The sequence below is a fragment of the Neodiprion fabricii genome, chromosome 4 (assembly GCF_021155785.1).
Source record: "Neodiprion fabricii isolate iyNeoFabr1 chromosome 4, iyNeoFabr1.1, whole genome shotgun sequence".
Lineage (NCBI taxonomy): Eukaryota > Metazoa > Arthropoda > Insecta > Hymenoptera > Diprionidae > Neodiprion > Neodiprion fabricii.
This window is the reverse complement of record NC_060242.1, coordinates 18,584,290-18,608,681: the sequence shown is the minus strand read 5'-3', so window position 1 is coordinate 18,608,681 and position 24,392 is coordinate 18,584,290. Positions and strand designations below refer to the sequence as shown.

The window sequence follows — 24,392 nt, the reverse complement described above, 5'->3', positions numbered from 1 at the left end:
TTCCCGTTGTTGTTGATAATGATGTTGTTGTTGTTGTTATTATTATTATTATTATTATTATTATTATTATTATTATTATTGCTATTATCGATATCAGTATCATTGTAGTTATTATTATCACCATGATTATAATTATTATTGCTATTATCACTGCTATCACTGCAGTTATTTTATTATTATTGTCATTATTATTATACGACACGATTCACTATTATAATATATAATGTAATAAAATATACATGTATAATTGTACACACCTTCCACCTGTACCTTTAATCTACATATACCCTATTCATAAATTGTATTTACGCGTTTGCATAGGTTTTAATACACGTACATATAATATATCCGTTTGTAATGAAACGGGTTAGCTACGATCAACGGTGAAAATGTTACGCTGAACAAATCGCGAAATAATTCTGAACGAGAAACGAGAGAAATATAAGTAAGAAGGATATGAAATAAATAGTACTAGATAGAATTTTGTTGAAAGTTGACGGAAGAAGATACAGAAATAAATAAATAAATAAGAAAAGAAAAAAAACAGGAATCTACTGAATTAGTTTTCATTAATTACACGTACTTAGTTACCGTAACTAAAACAGAATATTTACATATACGGCGATGAAAAAATCGAACATGAATCGTATGATTTTTTCATGCATATTCAGAAAAGCGCTAGTTATTAAAAACCCCGGAAGCTTTTCGTCGCAAATTTTTGGATGGAAATTTTTGCTCAACATCTCGCAGATAACAAAATTGCAATTAAAATCGTTCAAATTTAAACTAAAAATAAATTCTGTTAGACGTGCAACGTCTTTGGATTGATCGATGTCGTATGCTACCGCGATTTTTAAGCATACACGTATCAGACGACGACGACGGCTTGAAACGTGTTACATATCAAAGAAAATTTATATCTAACCCATCAGACAGTGAAATTCGGGGTTACAGGCGTTCAAAGTGATGTGGAAATAATTACATTACATTCCACAAACCAGCCAAGTCTTGTAATGATTCTGAGATTGGTAATTACATACTATGTACTCAAAAGGGATAGTATTATAGACAGTTTAATGAGTGTCCTGGTTAATTTTGACGTTATCGTATAACGTCTCCAAATATTGAACTCCACGTATTTCAAACACGAAGAAGGTCCTTAGGGGGAATTTCAGTGTGACAGGCTGAAAAATGAGGTATTTTTTGGGAATTTTTTTTTTTTTTTGAAAAAACGGCTCGATCGAATTATTTGGGATTTTGTGTATTTATTATTGAAGCATTGAAGTATACGAGGAAATTTTTTTTTTTATTTTTAGTACATTTTATAAAGCAGAGGAGCGGTCGCAAAATGGCATCTCAAAAAAAAAAAAAAAAAAAAAAACTTTCCGACGGTTGACTACATAAGTGAAGGGTAAGAATTCTTGACCTCGTGGATAATATATTATTGAATCTAGGTGAGCGGTCAATTATATGTATAACGTATTTTTTGTTAACGTTTCGGCCCGGATATGGGCCCTCCACAGAACGATTAATTTATTTATTTAACTGTCAAGAACAAAGTAAATTTTTTATAAGAAAAGTACAATCAGACATTAATTACTATAGATGTAATACTATTAAGGCTATTGTATATTATAGGTTAGTGAGTATAAATTGATTAATCGTTATGATTGAAAAAAGATAGGCTTAGAGAGTAATTTACCTTTTTATAGGAAGGGGATTAAGATACAAGTCGAATTCATAAAATACAATTTGTCGAGCCAAAGTTCTTCGAGTAACAGTAGTCATTGTCGGCTCCTCCGGTTGTTTAAAGTGTAGGAGTTACAAATTGGAGGTAATTAATTAAAAAAACTATGTATCATCACTGTCTATATGTCAATGTATTAAAAAAGTTTTAAAGAAAAGTTTTTATAGCAGTTGAATTAGTTTACGCAATGTCCAAGAAAGTGGTACTGGGATCATTATGACCCTGTTCTCCATGTCTAACAAAAATTTTGTCGAACCGATTGGGTCAACTGGTGAATAACGACTGTTGGGAGAAACAAATATGACCCAGAGTGAAGGTGAACCAGATATAAACATATATAAAAAAACCAAAAAAATTATATAAATAAACCTGTGCCATGGGGACAATAATTTTATGTTATTGTCCGATCGGACAAACTGGCCGCCATCTAAACACCAGAATCAAAGAACATCAACGCACACTGCTCTAACAAAACATGTGACTAATAAACAACATACTTTTAGCTATGACAATACAAACATCCTCTGTGAAGAACCTAATTATTATAAAAGGTTATTACTAGAAATGTGCAATATTGTAGGACACACTAATTCCGTTAACCTCAGACAAGATGTTGAACATCTTAGAAATATTTACAAACCGCTAATCTCCGCCCACATATCACACATTGTTTAACCTTAACTATACACATAAAATTATTGTCCCCATGGCACAGTTTTTTTACATAATTTCTTTGTTTTTTTCTTATATATGTTTATATCTGGTTCACCTTCACTCTGGGTCATATTTGTTTCTCCCATCAGTCGTTATTCACCAGTTGACCCAATCGGTTCAACCAAATTTTTGTTAGACATGGAGAACAGGGTCATAATGATCCCAATACCACTTTCTTGGACATTGCGTAAACTAATTCAACTGCTATAAAAACCTTTCTTTAAAACTTTTTTTAATACATTGACATATAGACAGTGATGATACATAGTTTTTTTAATTAATTACCTCCAATTTGTAACTCCTACACTTTAAACAACCGGAGGAGCCGACAATGACTACTGTTACTCGAAGAACTTTGGCTCGACAAATTGTATTTTATGAATTCGACTTGTATCTTAATCCCCTTCCTATAAAAAGGTAAATTACTCTCTAAGCCTATCTTTTTTCAATCATAACGATTAATCAATTTATACTCACTAACCTATAATATACAATAGCCTTAATAGTATTACATCTATAGTAATTAATGTCTGATTATACTTTTCTTGTAAAAAATTTATTTTGTTCTTGAGAGTTAAATAAATAAATTAATCGTTCTGAGGGGGGCCCATATCCGGGCCGAAACGTTAACAAAAAATACGTTATACATATAATTGACCGCTCACCAAGATTCAATAATATATGACTATATAAGTGCCACAGCAAGCATCTGAACTCAAAAATTCAAAAAGATTGTGAAATTATAATAGTATAGATATCGCAGCATCGTAGGAAATTTGAACATTTTGATAGGAAAAAGAATGGCAGCCATTTAAAAAAAAAAAAAATAAAATCGAATTTTACACAAAAAATTTGCAGTAAATTATGAATTGAAAAAAAGTAAACAATTAAAAAAACAAAAATCTACGATGCGACGATAGCGATAAGTTTTCTGAAAAGAATCCTTTTTGAACGAAGTCGATTGGACAAAATTTGACAGAGTTATGCTGTCAACCAGGTCAAAAAACATCGTTTCGAGAAAAACGCGTCTAAAGTTTCGAGAGGATAAAATTGAATGATGTAACTTAAATGTTAATATAAAACAAGCGTCGACGCTTGGTGCCAATTTCGAATACTTCTAAGCCGAATATTGCTTTTAAAATTTGTAGGCATATTCTTAAAGGTCAAAACTATCTATTTAACAAAAAAAAAAAAATCGATTTTTTTTTCACACTGATATTCCCCCTTAACAACTCGATTTTATACACAATTTGTTTATTTCCTGGAGCGCAGAAACGATGGAGTGCTTGTCCTCGAAGTCGAGTTTCACCAGGAAGCGGACCCGGAGCGCAAGATCCAGGAGGTAGAGAATCCGGTATTCGAAATCTGCGGAGCGCGATTTTCATACGTCCGCTTTACTCCACGGTTGTTTCTAGACTGAGGAATTCGGCTAGCGGATTTTAGATCGACGACGTCAAGAGAAAAAGAAATTTTGGGTGACGTCACTTTCTGAACATCCGAACATCCAAAATTTGGTTTCGGACTTTAATACTATGTATGATATTATCCGATGTATGATGTATGATGTATGATGTATGATGTATTTAGAGATACCTCATCGCGATTTTCTATTTCCCATTTAAAAAACGTGGCAAGTTTTTTTTCTTCAACTTTCGAATTTTATAACTTGTCAACGCATTAGTGTACCGATGAAACCAGAACGTATTTTTTCAGGGAATCGAACGCTCCGCAAAAAAGGTATCTTATTACTTGACTTTTGAGCTTAACTAACTTTCGAAAGAATAGATTTATCGTAAAATGAACTTGGACCTTGTAGAGGATTCAATTATATCAATATAAAGGACGTTGTGTTTGCACAATAACGTATCCTTCTTCTAATAAAAGCCGTACGAGGAAAGGTGGCATACAGTATGCGTGTATAATCTATGAAACCACACGCATGCGTTATAGCTCACGGTTATTATGTTACACGGATATTAAAGTCGCGGTATTAGCCGGGGAACGCGGATCTTGCACAGTAAGGAATACATACAACGGAGAAGGAGAATTAGAGAAGAAGAGGCGAGAAGATGAAATTACGAATTCTTTGAAGACGTCGATAATATCGGGAATCTTTATTACCGTCGCGAGAGGAAATGAAAAACCGACAAGTCGATGTATTCAAATTGGTTAAAATCAAATATCTCGATAGCCGCAGTGCTAAATAATCTGGAGAATATGAATCCTGCTCATTGGTACATGATATACTTCTGCTTATACACATATACATATATGGGAATATTATATGTTGCATACGCAATATATATCTGTATAAAATTGACTGGCCACATTTTGTTTAAAAATTCGACGAGTTTCGCAAAATGAATCTCAGACGATTTTTGTTTTCTTTCATTTTTTTCTCCCTCATTTTCTACAGACTGAATATCGAATGCTGTATAATGAGATGGTTTCTTGTTCAGGTCTTTGATGTGTCTCTAAAAAATTACAATACGTTGGACGAATGTTTTAAATATATTCAGCCCGGAGTTAGATTCGATTTCAAACAGGAGCGTCGATGTACATTTTTCTTCATTTTGATATACATTACAATCGCAATGTATATGTAATAAGTTCTAAGTATCTGATGGTCGAGCGTACAAAATTGCAAGTGTTGAAAAATGTATTGAAAAAATTGTATTTTCAACTTTTTTCTCCTGGTAAGTGATAAAATTGCTTCTCGAACTTTCGGATGTAACAGATTTACGATTATAGAAAACTGATGAAGGATTATCAAGAATATACGGAATTTGACAATAAATTAGCGTGCCATAACCTCAAAGTGAGTGAGACGAATTGATTGAAAAAAAAAAACATCCATGGGGTATTCCATTTCAATTCAATCAGGTTCTGACACTCATTTTTTTGTTTTTCCCAAAACTTTTTGCGGGTGTAGCAAGATTTTTTTCCCCGAAATATCTCCCAATTCCAATGACGCTCAAAAGTCACGGAAAACGCTCTTATTGTAAATTCTGAAGAAAATTACGAAAAAGTACTGTATTTTATTCCGATTTTTTAGGTGTAAAACTCATGATAAACGATCTCTGTTTGGGCGTTTTATACAACATTCTTTATTTAACCGAAACGCGAAAAAATGTTGCTTTTTAATATCGATTATGAAGAAGACAATAGAAAAGAAAAGATATTATTTACCGTCATTGTTCTTGTGCCAAAATAATCGGATTACAATACAGCATTTTCGATATTTTTCTTTTCCAGATTTTACGATAAGGGTATTTTTTACAACTTTTGACAGTCATTGCTTGTAGCGAATTTTGCTTTAGAAAAATTTCGTGAAAAACAAAAAATATGAATTTACCGGGTCGAGTTGACACGGAATGCCCTACATATTTTACAAGGGTTGATATTGTTTTAGGTATTACTCAGTAGAGGAAAAGTGCAAAATACGATTTCAACTTGTTTACTCGATCGGTAATACTCCAACACATATGCAAGGAGTATCGGGCAAATGGCAATGCGTATCTATATGCCGGGTTGCCTAGCGCGCGGAGATTTTATTGAGCGACTAGTTTATCTCTGTCCGAAACGGACTGAAGTTAATTAAACTGTTATTTTAATAAATACACTTGTCCAACGATGGGGCCAATAAAGTATCATTGATTTTTGCTGGATGAATCCAAATTTCTACTGGCATTCGGTGGCGAATTTTTTTTTAAATTCTAGCGATTTATAAATTTACAAAATTGTGAGTATTGTATATGAGAAACAAAAAAAAAAAAGACAAGATTCAAACAAATATAGACGTTGTATGAAGGGGTTGTACTAGCTTTGCTGTTTCGGAGATCTCGACAATTTGAATATATTCAATTTCGAATGAAAAAGAACTGTTCAAGCTATAAATTTTGTATAAAATGGCGAATTATTAGAGGAATTCTTATTTTTCAAGATTAGAAACGAATTCAAGTAATTTAAGCTATATAAACATGAAATCAAACAACCGCATTTACTTAGTTCATATTAATATCGACATGTCTGTGTGCCAAGACATCAAAATTTCATAATCCGTGAATAATCGAGGCTCCGGTGGAATATCTAACGATAAATGTCTAAAAATAAGTAGGTTATCATACTGAATACGACGTAGTTCCGCAGAGATTCGACGCTATTATTCTAATCTAGAAAATATGACCACGCGGTATCATTATTATTATTATTATTGTTGTTGTTATCATCATGAAGTTTCAACGAATAATTAATCTCAAACACAAAACTTTATCTAACAGTGTACGTGCATAGAAATTTCGCAAGTTCAATTTATGCCACTTTTGCACTCAATTCAGGCTCATCAGTCTTCGCTTTCATTTTTTTATGCTGTATAAAACGGTTATTTTGAAAATTGTTTAAAAGTGTCATAATGCGGAGTCTCTGAAGCTTTATGCATACATATTGTTCATTGTTGGATTCGTTTGAGAGCCAGTTACGATTTTGTCTCAATAAAAACTATGCGTTTTACATCAACAAATACGAGACAACCTGAATATCGTTCAACTTTATTCACCCAGTAAGTTATTAACAACATCATCGTTTGACCCTCTGTAAGCCCTGAATTTTTTCGTTTGAAACATTTATTTAGAACCTGTTTTTGATGTTACTATCGATATGGTTTATGGTTATTGAAATTCTGAAGAATTTCGAATTCAAGACTGCTCCGTATACGTTTTTTATGATTAAAATTGTGGGTTAAATATTTCGTGTATCGTATAATTAAAGTGTTTCAATGGGTTTATTACACACGCCCACAAAGAAAGAAAGTCTTGTGCTGGTGTATCGACCCATCATTTTCTGAAGTCAAAAGTGGCGTCGATGGACAAGTTGTAAAAACTTACGATCCGATTCACCAAAAATAAAATTTTTGATTGTAGATTTACAATCTAAGCTCGTGACATACATTTTTACGTTACGGATATATTTGCTATAATGCTAAATTTGTTGAGTGTTTTTGGTACAAATTTTTGGAATCTGTATTTTTTCAAAAACATTGGAATCGTAGAAAAAACACCAAATCGATCATTTCGAACGTTCCAATTAAAAAACCTTGTTTCAAATCGTTTATATCTTAGCTAATGTTATCGGAATTACGTCAGCTTCATTTATATTACATAATAGAAATGATAGGTTTCTTCATTCGTCTTCACTATCATTGGTACAAGAAACACTCTCGGAGATTCTTAGTTTTTCACCTGTTTTCTAAATTTCTATTCGCACCGTGAGTTGTGTTAATGATTATAATGACTCTACAAGCGATTTATTAGGAAGTTAAAGCAACAAGGCGCGAGTAGCAAAAGCGAGGCTGCGAGGAAAGTCTAAGCAGAATGACAAACGTCGACAGGTTGAAGATGAGACTGACGAGCAAAAACGTTCACAGTTATCGGAGAATCTTTGTATACACATGGAATCGAGTGAAACGTTTCCCATTTCCAGAGAGACAGGCGGTTGTGGATTTCACTGTTGACCTAAGCCGTAAGATTTCAGGCAAAAGCTCTCTGGCTGCAAAAGCAACAGATGCTCGCTTCCGTTCTGCCTTATGGCGTGATTGTATAATGTTCTGCTCAAACTATCGCCTGAACAACATTCATTTCGCGTACAATTGTTCTCTGTTTCATACAACTTCACATAAAATCTTATCGAAAAATTAAGGATTGCGATGAGAGCTGATCAGGATATATTCGATCAGCGCGGAGACCGATTTTTATGAAAGAATTATATCACATGAAGGTTGTTACTAGGACATCCATCGGGCAAAGTAAAAAGTTACCCTTCTTATCCAATTTCGAGACAATCTAATTCCTTGTGAATGACGTTTTTTAAGCGTTGAGCCTCAATTTTACGATCATAAAATAATATATAATATATATCGCATGTCTAGTGGAGTAACGTCGGAGCCATCAGAAGTGTGATTTTATTGGCAAAAAGGCGTATAATTTTTTTGAAATTTCATCAGGACCAAAAGGTCGTATCTATCGGCACATACGACCTTTTGCTTTTAGTTGATGAATTTATACTTGAGCTTAAGAAAAGTGTAAGAAATTCTTTATGGTAGATACGACCTTATGGGATTAATCGACGTAGGTTTTTATGGTTGAATCAGTAGCAGAAGGTTGTTATCCACCAGTACGTAAAACTGTTTGCTCTTAATTACATACTGTTATTCAATTTCAACGTTTCTGACCATATTTTCATATTTTAAGTCTATCTACGACAAAAAAAAATTACGCCCTTTTGCCTTTTTTAACAGCAAAAAGTCATAAGATGGCGCTTAAAACTTTTTGCCATTAGACATGCGATTATATATATATATATATATATATATAATATATTGGATAAAAATAAAAAATGGAATGACCCACATGTACCTGAATTCAATACATTCAATACAGTTGTATAAAAAATATATGTATGATGCATTCCACCCCAAACTGACATACGTCGGACCGTCGCCATCGGCAATTTTATTTATTTTTGAATATGGTGTAACATACAGAAACATCCTCTTTTACTGAGTTTTAGATTTTTGGACCACGGGTTTGATTTTTACTGCTCCCAAAATCATGAGACCACAATTTTTCGAACGAATAGCTCTAATCGATTGGCTTCAAAGTTTTTTTAATGAATTCTTTGCTGGAGAACGAAAATCCTGATAGCAAAATGGAAGTGGACAAGCTTTTGGTTTAGAAGCACAGGCGGTAAAAGTAATTGAAAATTGAGAAAAACCGGATAAAATATAAATTAATATTTTTCAAATTTATATACAATCTGATTTTTCTCACATTTTAATTGGTTGTTTCGTCTGTAGCTTCTAAACGAAAAGCGTGCCCACTTCCATCCTGGTCTCAAAATTTTAGTTTTTTAACAAACATTCCATCAGGAAAACTTACTAATAGCCAATCGATCAGAAATATTCATTCAAAAATTGTTTTTTCGAGTTTTTGGGAGCAGTAAAAATCAAACACATGGTTCAAAATATCAAACAACTCAGTAAATCATGCGAGCGTCTATTTTGTCGACTTTGAACGACACTCGAATGGGAACAATTGAAAGCGATCGATTCAACGATCACAAAGGCGAATTAAAAATTTGTGAGCACGGAGGGCGGGGAAAAAAAAAAAAAAAGGAGGAGGATAAAAACACCATTTGATAGAGACTTATTCGTGATTGAAAATCGGGTACGTTTCAATTTCACGCCACCCTTTCGGCTGGAGTTACGAAATTATATGAAAGTGCGGTATTGCAAATCTGTTTGATGTACCCACGCTGGCGAATATACATATAATACCTTCTCTATGCATTTAGTTTTTTATTCAGGCCATGAGTCAATAACTAGTTGAAAACCGAAAACCCGTTGGTATTATGGTCTAGACAGTTTCAATTGAAATTCGAACCATTCATCGTTTGTTTCAATCGTTCAACTTCGCACAAGTACTGCAGGTATACCGGGTTGTTTCATTCTTACGCCCCCATAGGACTGTCTAATTATAGGCAATTCAGGGTTTTCAGGGCTTGGAAGATCTAAATTCGTATCTTTTTTTTTTTTTACTAAGAAAATTAATACACTTGGAGCAATTTCAGTTTCAGGGCTTCATTATTTATAGTTTCAAGAATATTTTAGAATTTTCTTCATTTAAATTAATAACAAGATGGCGGCATGTAGCGTATAAGTAGCGAACGACCACGTTTTCAATCCGATGACGCAGACTCTTCGGTCATTTTGCATCCGATCGAAATGAAATCTTTATAAAATCTTGAAAACTTGTTTACCGATTCGATTTTTTGGCTAGATTTTTGTATTTCGATCACAAAACTTTTTTATAAATTTTCTATTAGCAATATCATGATCGAAGGATGAAATTTTTTGTTCATACTCGTGTATATTCGGATACAATAATTTTTTTTCACACTTGGACTACGACCTTGAACCCGAAAAGGTGTTTTTGACAAAAAAAAAAAAAAAGAAATATTTTTCCAAACTGTTACAAGTTGGACAGTGATGTCAGGAGATGCGCCACCCCAAAACCCACAAGTTCGACGACAAAATTCTAAAACTTTCTTGAAACTATAAATAACAAAGCCATCAAGCTCAAATTTTTACAAGTGTGTTCTTTTTCTTTTTTTATTAAAACATCCTAAAAATGGAGATGATTAGACCGTCCAAGTCGCCGACGTTACCCGGGCGAAACTCGGAGCTTTGCTCAAAGTGTGAGTGTACCATGTATTGCCTATAATTAGGCATCCTTGTGGAGCGCCTCAAGTACATAACTCGGTATAATCGGTCCATAATTCGATGGATTGCATTTTAAAGGTATTTCTTTCCGGGTCTTGATATTTGGAGAATCTGTATCCGCTCTCCCGTCCAAACCAAATTTAATTCTCGCCTCGTGTGAACAGCAGTAATAATAGAAAAAAAAATACGAATTTTTGACTTGGAGTAAAAGAAACCGTCCTCGAAGCGTTATTGCAGATTGCACAAAAATGTCGAAGGATCAATGAGGTTCGATGGGTTTTAGTATATTCCTCGCACGTGGTAGAGTACTGTTTAATGATGTTTAAATTCTTACGTGTATTTTTCCGAACATTCAATAAATCCCGATTCCCGTGCCCCTGATTATTATAATTCAAGGTGAATTCACGCAATGCGCCCTCGACTCCCTACTCGATAACGCATGTATCGGGAATATATTAAATCTAGAGTTTGGATGATTGCCTGGTAACAGAACGATGGAAAATAGCTCAGCCACGTTGAGTAGAGAATGCCGCGTGAGTGATGGATAGCCGGATTGAAATTGAAGAAGACATAGAGTCAACTGTCCCCGATCATTCGCGTTCCCGCAGGGAACAGCCACACTGTCAAGTCACCTTCACCGATCACTCGTCGCCACCATCCGCGTTACCTCGACTTCACTCTCCTCCGAGGCGAGCGAGAGGGACTTTGCGAGTAGGTACTCGGACTGTGTAGAAGACTGAGATAAAAAAAGGTGAAAAACGGGACCGTGATGGCCGGAGGATGAACGACCAAGGAAGACGCACGGAGAAGCGCACCGTCGAATCAGTGAAACATTATATAGGTACAACAGCATTGTATTTAGGAAGATATTTGAGGAGAAGCTGGAAGGTCGTAAGGGGTTGTATACGGTGGGAATTTTCAAAAAATCGTTTTTTTCTTTTCTTTATTTCATTTTCTTAATGTGCGTATATTTAAGAATACACACAAAAAATTTCATATCGTTCCGGTGAATATTTTCGAAGTTACACGCAAATTTGAAAAGCCGTTTCAGAGTGCTTGAAAGTACAAGGCCGGAGCGAAAGGGTTCACCTGGAACGCTGTCTCTTTTATGCACCTGCCTATTGTAAATGTACCCTTCTAATATATTTAGATGCGTAAAGCAGCAGTGTGTTACTGTTTTTTTTTTTATACTTGAAAGGTAAATTTTTATTTTTCTCTCCCCAAACTTTAAACGCGTTTTTCTCAAAATGGTGTTTACAAAGTCGGTGACCAACGTTACTCGAAAACGGCTAAACCGATTAGTCTCAAGTTTCAACACGAGCTTGTTAAATATATTTTTTAGTAATTAATCGAAGATTTTTTCTCACCGATAAATATTTTTTTTTTTTATAATCAATTCAAGGCCGAAATTTTGGTCAAAAATCGATTTTTTTTTTTGAAAAACCGCCGTTTTGTCAAAAAAATTTGTTTTGCTTATTCCTTCGATTAATTACTAGATTTAACATTACTTTAACGAAATCTGTTTGGTTTTTTAATTTCTGAGGATCCAGTTCAAAGATATAGTGGTCACCGCAAGACGTCTTTTTTGAGAGGAGCTCCCGGAGATCAGCTGTAGCTCCTTTCCAAATAAATATTTTTACTAATACTGAGTCTTAAAATACAGTTAAAAGATACCATAATATGTGTACAAATTTTTAGATCAATAAATTTAAAAGTTTTCTCAGAAAAAATTCTGGAAAATTCGCTTTTTTTTGGCCTTCTAACTGTATATAACCCCTTAAGGTTGGAGAAAGACAAGTTCATCATTGAGAGTTTATCAAGGTGTTATTTACTCGTTAAAATCGCAAACCATTTTCGATTGAAATCGCTCCAAAATCGCATAGATGCGTTTAGATTTGTCTGAAATCACTGAGAAATTGCTTGAAACCAGTTGGGAACCACCTGAAACTGTTAAGAATAATTCAAAAATCTTTCGGAACTCTTTGAAATTAGTTTAAAACCGTTTCTAAAGGTTTTCAAACAATTTAGAAGACTTTTAAATCGTTCGAATCATGTCGAAATTAGTTTTAACCGGTCTGAAATCATTTGAAATAATTTAAAATCACTTTAAAAACGTTTGTCACTAGTCGAAAATAGTTTGAAATCGTTTGTGACTGTTTTAAAACTGCTTGAAATTATTTGAAGTCACTATGAAATCGTTTTAAACTAGTTCAAGTTAGTCCGAGACCGTTTGTAAGCATATTAAAACCACTTGAAATTACGTTCAACTACTTTTAAATCGTATAACAATCGTTAAGAATAGTTTGGAATCGTTGGTTATCATTTCAAAACCGCTTAAGATTACATTAAACTGTTATAAAATCATTTGAAACTCGTTGAAATTGGTTCGAAACCGTTTGTAATAATATTTAAACCGTTTAAAATCACTGTAACCCTGTTCGTAATGATTTTTCACTTGGTCCATAAGTGACTTAGTCTCTAGAATTCAAAATCAGGATTATGTATTGAATTCCTGATCCAAAGAAGTGAAACTCCGGTCATCAATGTTCCGTCCAAAGTTGAGGTAAAACTACTACTATGGACAGAATTTCGCACCATCTCATACGATGCAGATCAATCTTTCCTCTTGTCCCTTTAAACGCCATACTGACATTTCGAATAAAAACCAATCACTACGTACAAATAACGAATCCAAAGGTTACTCGGTGGAAAGGAGGGAACGTGCGTACAAGGTCAATACGGGAAACGATAGTATTTGACGGTGCGTATCAAGAGGGCTAATTGATGCCAGGCAATCCGCCCATTTCCATTTAGTTTACAGATGTATCTTACGACCTCGAGGGAAATCAACCGAGCATATAACGTCAAGTTGCGTAGACCGATGCTGGGCAACGGAGTTTGTTCGAAGAGTGAGATGACTCGAGGATGCTTGGAACGGTCAGCGGAGGATGTGATTCCTCGCGGCAAGGTGCGTAGTCAAGTGCATAACGCCCACGTCAACCTCGGAGAACGAAGTGGCGTCGAGGCGAGATATGATAATGTCGGTATGAAATCTGTGCCGCGACAGATGTATGAGAGGCGAAGAACCACGAGCAGTCCAAAGAAGTGCACAACGTATCGTGTACTGCAATCGAGTTTCACCGGGACGGAGAATCGCGAACGGCTTTCGCTGTTCATTTGCCGCTCGCATCATCATAACTCACTTCGGATACCTCTGTCAACGGTGGAATTTAACTAGCTTCCTAGATTCTCACAATCGGTGTGTATCGATGAGCAGTCGTGTGCGGACGTACTCGTCGTGTGCGATGCAATGCCCTGTTAATATTCGGCCGACATGTTTAATATTCTCCGGCTATAACGAGCGATGCGCGAGTTTCGCAAACAGCTGCAATTTCGCCACATGATTTTTTATTTTTTGTTGTTTTTTTGTATTCCGTTTGCTTTCTTTCTCTCATTTCCTTACTGTCCAAATGACTTTGGTGCAGAGAATTCTGTTTGTTTAGAAAGTAGCAATTTAATGGGGTAACGTGATCCGGAGGGCGACGTGTATACGTCGTTTACAAGACATACCGAAACCAGAAGTTCGCGACGTAGAATAGTAAGCATAATTGTCAAATTTTATAATTCTTTTTTTCGCGAAAATTAGTTCCAAAGTTTCATTCGCAAAATTTTATGCAGCGGTTTCAATTGAATGAAAAATATTTCCGACGAATTTTTATGAATTTCAGTACTCGATATTTTCAACAAAAGTTAAGTTATGCTAACATTTATCTTACGATCTTTTATCAAGAGGAATAATAAAACGTATTATAATGATGATAATAACAGTAATTCCAAGCAATTAAAATAGTTCGGAAAATAGCTGATATCTTACATATTTATTAAAAACGTTCGCCGGCTCGAAGAAAGTATCTATCTCGATTATATTATTACAAGTGAAATTTGAACTAACATATTGCAACTAATTCGTGTAAAAGACGAGCGTTACAGAATATTATAAGTGGAACAATTATAAATCTCTTATACCAATTATAAGATAAATCGAAAGATAATAACGAGGCTCTCTCGCCAGCTCTCGCAGAACAAAGGGCACTGGAGTGCAGAAGAAAATTAGTTCCATAATTTCCAGAAGAAGATGAGTTAATTAATTCCTTGCCTTTACCCGTGAAACATACGCTTGATAATATTGTATTATGGAACTGGGAAATTCACTCGCCTGATGGAAAATTTATTTTACCTCGCTTTCTTTCTTTCCTTCTGTCCTTGTTTAACCCTATTTTCTACCTCCCTAGTTTCGTACAGAAGATACCCTTCCTTGACGATTTTCCGAATCAGGGTTTTGGAAAACAAAATTGATAATAATGCAAAAAGTAAATAAACAAAACCGACATGTTTGATTATTTTGTAACGATCGATAATAATATCTTTTGTAAATTTCACTTTCTGATTAAAACATTGGAATAACAATTTTGCGTATCGACGATACTTTTTAATTCATATAAAATTGTACCTCAATATGAAATGTTTTTGCAATAAATTATTCGCTTTCATACATCGTTTGATTTCAAATCAGACGAATAATTTTTTGATACTCAAAAATCCTCGCCATTTTCACGAGAACCACTAGCAATTCAGATAAACTTGTCACACAAAGTTGTGCACCGATGAAAGGACATCTTCGTGACTGGCATAATTTTTATTTCTTATTTTTTATTACAATTGAACTACCGAAAACTGAAATTTTATGTATAGAATAGTCGATTCATTGTTGTTTCAATTGAATAAAAAATAACAACAGTGCTGTTAGATTAATCGGAAAAAATATCATCACCGTGAATAAACAATTTGCAAAATAATAACTCGATAAAAATAAAAATTAAATGAAAAAAAAAAAAAACATCATCTTTCACCACAACGCGTTACTTATCCAAGCGATGAAAGTTTCTTTCATCGAAATGGAAAAACCGCACGACTTTTCCATAGCCTAAAAACAAAAGACCGTTTTGTCATTTGGTCTGCGGTCGCAGTAGAGAACTTAGATCAAAGACACCGGGAGAAGATTTGACCCAGTTTGAAAATGAAGAAAGGAGAAACAGAGATAATTGAGATTAATCCTCGACAATGTGCATATATATATATATATATATATATATATGGATTTACCTACACAGAAAGGAGTGAATAATTCGGGAGTTTGGGAACTGGGGCAATTTTCATGGTTAATACATTTTAAATCCTGGTCGAGTGAGCAAGCTGATTCTAATTCTCTTCGTGATTTAACGTTACGCGGAAATCGGACGAGAAACTGTCGCTGCCTAAATCGATTTCTCGAACTTGATATTATCCGAAGAAAAATATTAAAAAAAAAAAAAATAATAAAATAAAAAACTATCACCGCTTCATCCAGAAGTCGGCGAAGCAAAAGCCGGCAGCACCGCTGATTAAACTTTTGCAACTGTACGCAGTAGGTTTAACTACTTACTTCTTGTTCTTTCATTTTCACCTGCGGGTGGAAAAGTGGAATTTCCTGAAAACTGGCAAACAACATTCTCCTTACTACGTAGCTCGCAGAATTACTATCACAAGCTTCTTAATAATTAATTCTCTTCTCGAACTTTTTTTCATTAAGCTATTTAGTTAATTAATTTTGCACCGGGAAACATTTTCGCTTCAATGCCAACGTAGTCTACGTTCTCTGAATTCTTTGAAGTTGAAAATTTTCCAACGTTTCCAATTGCTTTCAAGTGAATTGATAATTCTCGGAATTTTTGTCATAACAATAAACTGAAAAATTCCATATTACGCGTCTCTCGATTGTTTTATTACAATAAAATATTCTCTATGTTTCACTCTCGCGATAATCTGAAAATTCCCTAAGATATATATTATGTTTTTACCATTCCAATTTCCCGGAGGAGAAATGAAAACAGCCAAAGATTTCCAAAAATTTACACTATCAACAAGAAATATACTTCAGTTTTCAAATAAACAAAAAAATTTTTTAAAAATTCCAATTTTCTTACGATTTGATCGGTTAAATTGTGCATATGCCAAACCGTTCCAACTTCTCCGATAATTTACTGAAAATATTGAAATATCTCTCCGCTTTCTTCGGGGCAGATTTTGAAAAGAATCACCGAATTTTTCAACGGACTAAAAAACGTTCCCAAGTCTTTTTAAGCTGACGATACCTTGTAAACAACAAACTCAATATCTCCTATAAATTTGTATCTGTAACATATAATATCAGTAAATAATCTGTGAACATAAATAATATAAAATCTTTTTCTGTCACACAAAGATCAGAATATATTGAAGTAAAGTTCCGTAAGAAAGAAGGAATTGCAACAAAGATGAAAAAAAAAAATACCATAATCCCGTAAGCCGATTAAAAATTCAGCGACAATGACGACATTCTGCCTGAAACAAATTGTCTCGATTTATTTAACCCAATTAGAAAATGTTACTGTAAATGAAATTGCTCGTTCTTTTCTCATTATTAAACTTAACCCTGAATCAGGCCGTTAGTTTCTCATGATTTGCATATCGGCAAATTTCCCGCATCGAGGCTGATTTATAATCGCTGAAAAGGCAATTGAATATAGTAAATGAAATACAGCTCTGCACGGTGAGTAGGAATAAGGAACGAAACGCGATCAACTCCGGCGGTCGTTCGCAGCCAACGAACCAGCGAGTAAAAATTCTCTTAACAGGTAACTGCCAAACAACGAAACGCTACTGTAAACGTACAAAGCGAACTGTACCAACATCGCTGTTGCCACTATGAGAAACGGTACAAGATAGGTGTCACGGTTTAAACAACCTGACAAAATCGCGACGACGATCATCATGGCCGAAGGAATGAATTCGTCATAGGAGTGTTACAGTACACCAGTATTATAGCTATTCCGCTCTCTTTCTCTTTATCTCTGTATAATTGTCCCGCGGATTCGCCTTCGCGCAAATTAAGAAAAGAAAAGAAAAATATTTTTCTCACCTAGTCGGACAGGGAAGAAGAATGCATGAAAATATGTACGATCGTCTTTGGCGTGTAAAAAGAAAAAAAAAAAAGAAAGGAAAGACTTTACTTGTATGAAAAGTCTAACGTTTATGTTACATAATGTATTTTATTTTATTTATATTCTAAACGAATGGAAACAGTGTTGAAAAAAATGTAAAAACCATAAAAAAAAAAAAAAAAACTGTGGTTCAATTAAATTTGGAAACAAAAAACATCTTGTTTATTGAGCTAAGAAAGGCTCGATTATAAATATTCTTGGGGCAAGTCGATTGTAATTTTTGTACGAATAATTTTTTCAATTCCACGATCGTATTGTTAATTTCTTTTGTTGATAAATGAATGTTTTAAAAACCGTTTAACACGAATGTTTCCTTAACAACAATATCCTTCGAGATAATCACAAAAACACGTGCATTGAAATAATGCAAAAAGTCCGGAATTTTTTGAAACATACAAAGTGAAGTAAAGAGAGGAGAAATTTGATTTCGTCTTGTTTTCGTCGTACATGAATTTACAAAAAACGATGAAAAATAAGCGATTGCCTTGAAATTTAGAGGATATCGTACTGAGAAAAAATGCAATGTTCGTTTCGTCGAAGTGAACGATTATAACTTTCATATTCAAAGATTGAAAATGAGTCGTCGAGATGTAACAAGTTATCATCAATTCAAAACGTATGTCGTGTATTACATAATATAGGTGTATGTACAGAATGATAGGTTGACTTGCTAATACTTTACTTGGAAGAAGCACGTTTTTTTCAATAAACATTCAACTAGAACATAATTTTCAATTTTCAATATTCACAGTTAAAAATAATAAGCTTCTAGAAAATTTCTATCGAATTAATATTGTTTCAGGCAAGATGTCACGAAACAATTCAATTCAATGATTTTAGAATCATCAACACAAAGATTTTTCGGTGAATTTAATATCAATTTTCTCCCCAAAAATTGTCTGAAAATTTGGAAAAATTTTTTTTTAACTTCCCGTGCAGGGTATCGATCGAAATTCATTGTGTATCACACAGCGTGCAAAATATCATCTACAGTATTGTTATTTCTTTACACATAAGACGGCTGGAATTAATTTTTTACTAATTTCAATATATTTTTGCACAAGATCATAATACCATTGTTTTCTGATCAAGATATTAATATACGTCACATATATTATAAGTCAATAAAAATCACATAAGATTATTTCAAGATTTTAAAATGTTTTCATCAAAGTTCGGTACGAAATGCGGAAAACTCCTCTCGTTTAATTCGTGTGTAATTTGGCAAGAATAAACTACCGCTGCTACGGCTAGCGTGCATTTATAGCCGGATGATTTTCAGCTTCGCGTATGTTGAATTGCATCGATTCTAGGTCTAGGATGCAAAGCCGGGAGGAGCAGCGCTGCGAGGTGGTAAACGTGAGCGGGATCCGCGGTTTCTGGTTGGTCGGTAAGTGGGCCCAGCGGGGACTCATAGGCAGGGTACGTCCTACGAGAGGCCGCAGTCGGAGTCGAAAACCCGGACCCGTCATCTCGCTCGTTCGTATCGAGTATAAATTTTCTCACGATCATCGTAATACGAGACGAATGATACTTGCATGAAAGTCGATAAATCGTCCATGTTAATAATAATTGACCATCGATTATATCGCGTAGATTTCTTTCCGAAACCGAAACCGTTGATCGCGGGACGACGATTTGAACCGGAAATTTGAAAAGCGGAGAGCGAAAGATAAAAAAAAAAAAAATAAAGTAAAACTGGATAATAAAAAAATAATTCATTGCGCAGTGTGAGGTGTTGGATCAACGTATAATTTACTCGCAGTTGTTCGTTTTTTTTTTTTTTCGTTTCTTTTTTACAGCTAATTGACGTAACACAGGTGAGCTTTTCATATCTTGAAATAAAAATAAGAAATAAATGGGGGAAAAAAAACCATCAACACCAGTTGACAAGGATTCGAGATTTTTTTTTTCTGTCGTTGCAACGTATTATTATTATTATTGTTGTTGTAATTATTATTCGCTTACGATGAGAATGTTTTTCTTCAAAGTTTCGTTCATGAATATTTTGCATGCGAATATATGTTATTACTATAGAGTATCGCGAATAGGAAATCAAAGAGAGACGGGGAGAGAAAGAGCAGAAAAGGAAAGAAACAAAAACGAAAAATTGATAATCCGCAGTTTGATTGACAATTTCAGTTAGATTACATTTTCCTACGGTTTGTTTTTCTCCCGCGAACCTTTGAAGTGAAAAGCTCATTTCGCTTGGATATGGAGTCGATACCAATACTGCATTTCTTTTTTTTTTTTTTTGCATTTCACTTGATTCGTGCTTAATTATTTCTGTACCTTTATAAATAAAAGTTGAATCCTTCGATGCTTTTTATGTTCCAATAATTTGCATATCACGTGATAATAACTGCGTATCAAATAGCAGTGAACGAAACAAGTTTGATGTATCAAACGTTGGACAAAACAAATTGTTTCTATTTTCATACTATTTCTTATCACATATTTCATCGTTTGAAAAAATAAAATCAAACTTTGTACCATGCAATTAGATTTCGTAGTATTTGTTTTCCCGTAAAATTGAATTTCGTCTCTTAAACTCGTTTATAAACATATGTATGGGGCATTCCACGCCAACTCAGTAAACGGTTGGCCACGATATTCTTTAATTTCACCAAGGATTTTTCCCACGCTAGTAAAACCCCTGAAAAAGCTTTTATAAGAATTTTCAATTCTTTTAAATCACTTATCTTTAACGAAATTGATTTTTATGAAATCAGAAAAAAAAAAAAAAACACTTGGTTTCCGGAATGAAACATTTTTACGCAAGATTCGGAGTGAGACCTCATTTTTTTATACTTTTCTTAAATGGTTTTTTCCATTTTCATACCTGTTCAAAATCTATCGTAATACATACCGCATCTCCGATTTGATTACCAATTTTTTCAAATTGATTTTTCAGTGTTAAAACATACTTACGATTTAAAAAAAATTTTATTACAGATTTTGAACAGGTATGAAAATAGAAGAAAAAAAAAACGATTGAAAAAATAGAAAAAATTATTTAAAATAAAAATGTCATGGTCAACCGTTTGCTGAGTTGTCGTGGAATGCCCCATATATTATATTACCCATTACTACTATTTTTTTTCAAGCTGTCATTATATTCTCAAGTATTTCAAGTTCCTTCATATATTTAATAATTCTTCGAATTGTTCTCTACTCGATACATTTATAGATAAAAATTTGACGGACTGAATAATTTGGGATTAAAAAAAGAATCGATAAAAAAGAAAAAAAAAAAAAAAAAAAAAACAGAAAAAGAGAAAACGCACGATGGAAATAAGTTTTTAGTTCATTTTGCGGGCATCGATTCCGTTCCTCCGATGCTCTGCGACTGTGGGTAGAAGTGTGGGCGATTTACAGTTTCCTGAAAATCTGAATTCTAGGTGGAACTTAATCGATTCTGCCTGAATTTATAGAATCTCCGTAGGCGCGGCCAGTCCTTTTACCTACTTACGTCGTAATGGCTACTTGTACGTGAAACGAGGTCAATTTATGCGGATGAAAACCGTTCAAGAATTTGGCAAATTAAACAACGTACAATACAAAAACGAATAATAACAAAGATAATTAAGCTCTGCAGTAAAGTTTCGTTTGTTACCGATTTGTTATCACACACAAAAAAAAAAAAAAAAGAAAAGAAAAATTGTAATTAAAGAAATGACTAATCAAAATCAATGTTTAATGAGTTTTTTTTCACTTTTATAAATTTGATTCTTATAAAAATAAACGTAACCTTTACCCTTATTGGGTATTTCGGTTCGTACCCTTATTTTGGCTATTTTAATTACTCCAAATCTAGTTGAAGATCCAACAGTTGATTCACTTGATTATTCGTTTGGGAGAAAGCTGCACGCCTTTTAGTTTACGAAATATACGAATAGCAAGAAATCACGCGAGTACTAAATACCCCACGTGCCGGTTAAAGGTTAATGTAGAATATTGAATTTTAAATTTTGAATATTAAATATACGTCTGTTTATTTTCACGCAAATCTTCGTATCAAAGTAAGTTTAATAATAATCGACATTCGAAATCGCGAATTATCACAGAAAGAAGAAGAAAAACTAACAATGTCATCGAGGTCTAAATAATCTTAGTAAAAAGTTTCATATTTGCGAGAAACGTAATACTTTTTGCAATTTTCGGAAAATAAATTTTTTTTTTTTTTTTATTTTCCACAGAAAAGTTCTCGCTCCGGCAGTACATTTTTCTAGACTTAATATTCGGCGACAAAAACTGTGATACATGAAGGGTAAAAATACCGCCACAGTGGCGAGTAGCGATATTGCTGGAATGCTTGTATTTTACCGGTTTCATTCTTTTTTTTTTTTTTTTTTTCTTTTTTGTAAATATATATATTCAATATACGAAATATTTCACGCGATGCTAACCGTCAACTTTTTCCCTCCCCGTGTGTATTCTGTTATACATCGGTTGAGGTTGGTAAACGTAATAATAGATAACGGTTTGAGGATCCATGCATGCGTGAAGCTGCTCCCGCATGGATTGCAGCACGTACGTTATTATAGGTATACAGAGATAGGTGCCGTCACTTCGTCGCGGCATTATACCCGATTACATACAGCATCCTTTTTTATTTGTTTATTCGCTTACATTTCCCGCCTTTTTACTACGAAGAAATTCGTGGGTTATACAAGTTTTTCTACAAGTACACGTTTAATTAGCAGACGCGATTGTTCTCACACATCGGAAATTCAACCTGATTTACTACGGTTCAATAGCTTTGGAAGATTCGTCTCGTCACATGATTTTTGTTTTCCCCACCCGGAGAAACATTTAATTCCGGTTACCGCTCAGTCCTTAACTATTTTCATTTTTTACCACAATCGATAAATATCGTTCCAGGTAGCTGTTAACGGAAAGTCTAGTATCCGTTACTATTCTTTCTCTTTACGATCACTGTTGCTATATTTTTTTGCAACTGTTGCGATAATTTAATGCTTGTGCGACGATAAATTGATATTAAAGCCTTGATTAACTAAAAAAGTAGAGTAAACCTCGCAAACTGGTTTTGCGTTGCGATTAACAAAAAAGGATCGACGATAGCGCAAAATGGTTAGGCGTACCTCGTTTTTCCTAATTCTTCAATTTTTCTAGGTACTGTGATTGAAATTTTTCTCAGTGCCGTCTGTCGACACGTCATTTTTGACAAATCAACCTATGATTATATTTTTTTGCATGTGTAATTTTTCAAAGTTCTTCAAGTTCAAGGAAACAAGAAAATCAGAAAACCATGAACAGGGAAACTACACAAATTCGATCACACCGCATTTCAATATTCATAAACTTATGGTACAAAGATTGTTCGCAGAATCTTTCGTTTTTTGTCGAAAGAATTTTCTACTCTTTTATGTGATTTTCAACAAATTTTCACGCAGACCGAAACTCTGAACAGCAATATAAATTCGGTGATTCAAACTTAATTACTGAGACGAATAATGGATTCTGAAATGATCGTGTTATAAAAAAATAATTAACCAAATCTAAGATGCCTTTTACGATATTATCAGGATACACCGGAGAAAATTTCTAACAGTTTTCATTTTTCTGTCTAAAATGGAAAACGTGATTTCGGATGAAAAATGAAATCAAGTTGTTTTTTTCTTTTTTTACTCATCTATATATTATTTTCTGATGTATAGAAACTCGCACTACATTTGTTTAACACCTTTGCGACAATTCAACGCCCCGGTGCAATAATAAAGTACAAAAACGTAGTAACGTGACAGGTATAATCACACGAAACAGTAACTTCACCATATTTTCTCGTACAACCTTGTATAATAACATAGTTTATAACTATAGTTTCGCAAAAAAAGTATCCCAGGCAATAATAAAAAAATGAAATTTGTCCCAGTGGCATAATAAGCGATCTCAGAGTATGACCAGGAAATTCCGATATCTCGACGGTTACTTTCAGCATCACCTTGTATCACACTAAACGAATTTCCGTATGTAAAATATCGCAGAGAGATAAAACCTGTTACGATGTAGAAAACCTTTATCAGTATAGACATCGACGAGAGGATCGAATATCGAGGACGCGATTCACTGCACCGTTTCTATATTATCATATGTAGATCGTCCGTTCGGTCTAAGAGGCGCGGATCTAACGGTATGGATGCTGTGAATTTAATCCTGCAGTCGAACAGGGTTTAACGTTAAGCTTTGCGGTGTTCGCAGGTGCGTGGCGACGATGCAGAATCAGCATAAAGACAAGAGAGACAAGGAGTAACTCCGGCGTATTACGATAAGCGTTAGGGTGCTCTTTGTTTGACTAGTTTATAAAATGGGTATATTGAATACATGAAGATGGGAAAAAATTTATGCACAATTTTACCCTTTAATTTCTAGATGAATGCGTTGCCGAAAGCTTCGAAAGTTTAAAACGAAGAATGCGGGTGGGTTTTTTTTTTCAAATTTGGTAAAAATTTAAGGAACGATTAGAAACTTAGCAAAGTTGTTGTTTGTGTTGATGAGAAGAAACCTTGAGAATTTCAATTTTTTTTGTGATCATCGTTTCCTTATACTTGATAAT

The 24,392-nt window shown here is 34.1% G+C and overlaps 2 protein-coding genes across 2 annotated transcripts in view; one reads left to right on the top strand and one right to left on the bottom strand.

Moving 5' to 3' along the window:
- LOC124180393 (elongation factor-like GTPase 1) overlaps window positions 1-24,392 on the bottom strand; it is a 104,062-nt gene that overhangs the window by 35,519 nt on the left and 44,151 nt on the right. The window lies entirely within an intron of this gene.
- LOC124180399 overlaps window positions 19,271-24,392 on the top strand; it is a 40,994-nt gene continuing 35,872 nt past the window's right edge. The window contains exon 1 of the mRNA XM_046565865.1: window positions 19,271-19,635. The gene's annotated coding sequence lies outside the window, so the exon portion shown is untranslated. The remainder of the gene's footprint in view (window positions 19,636-24,392) is intronic.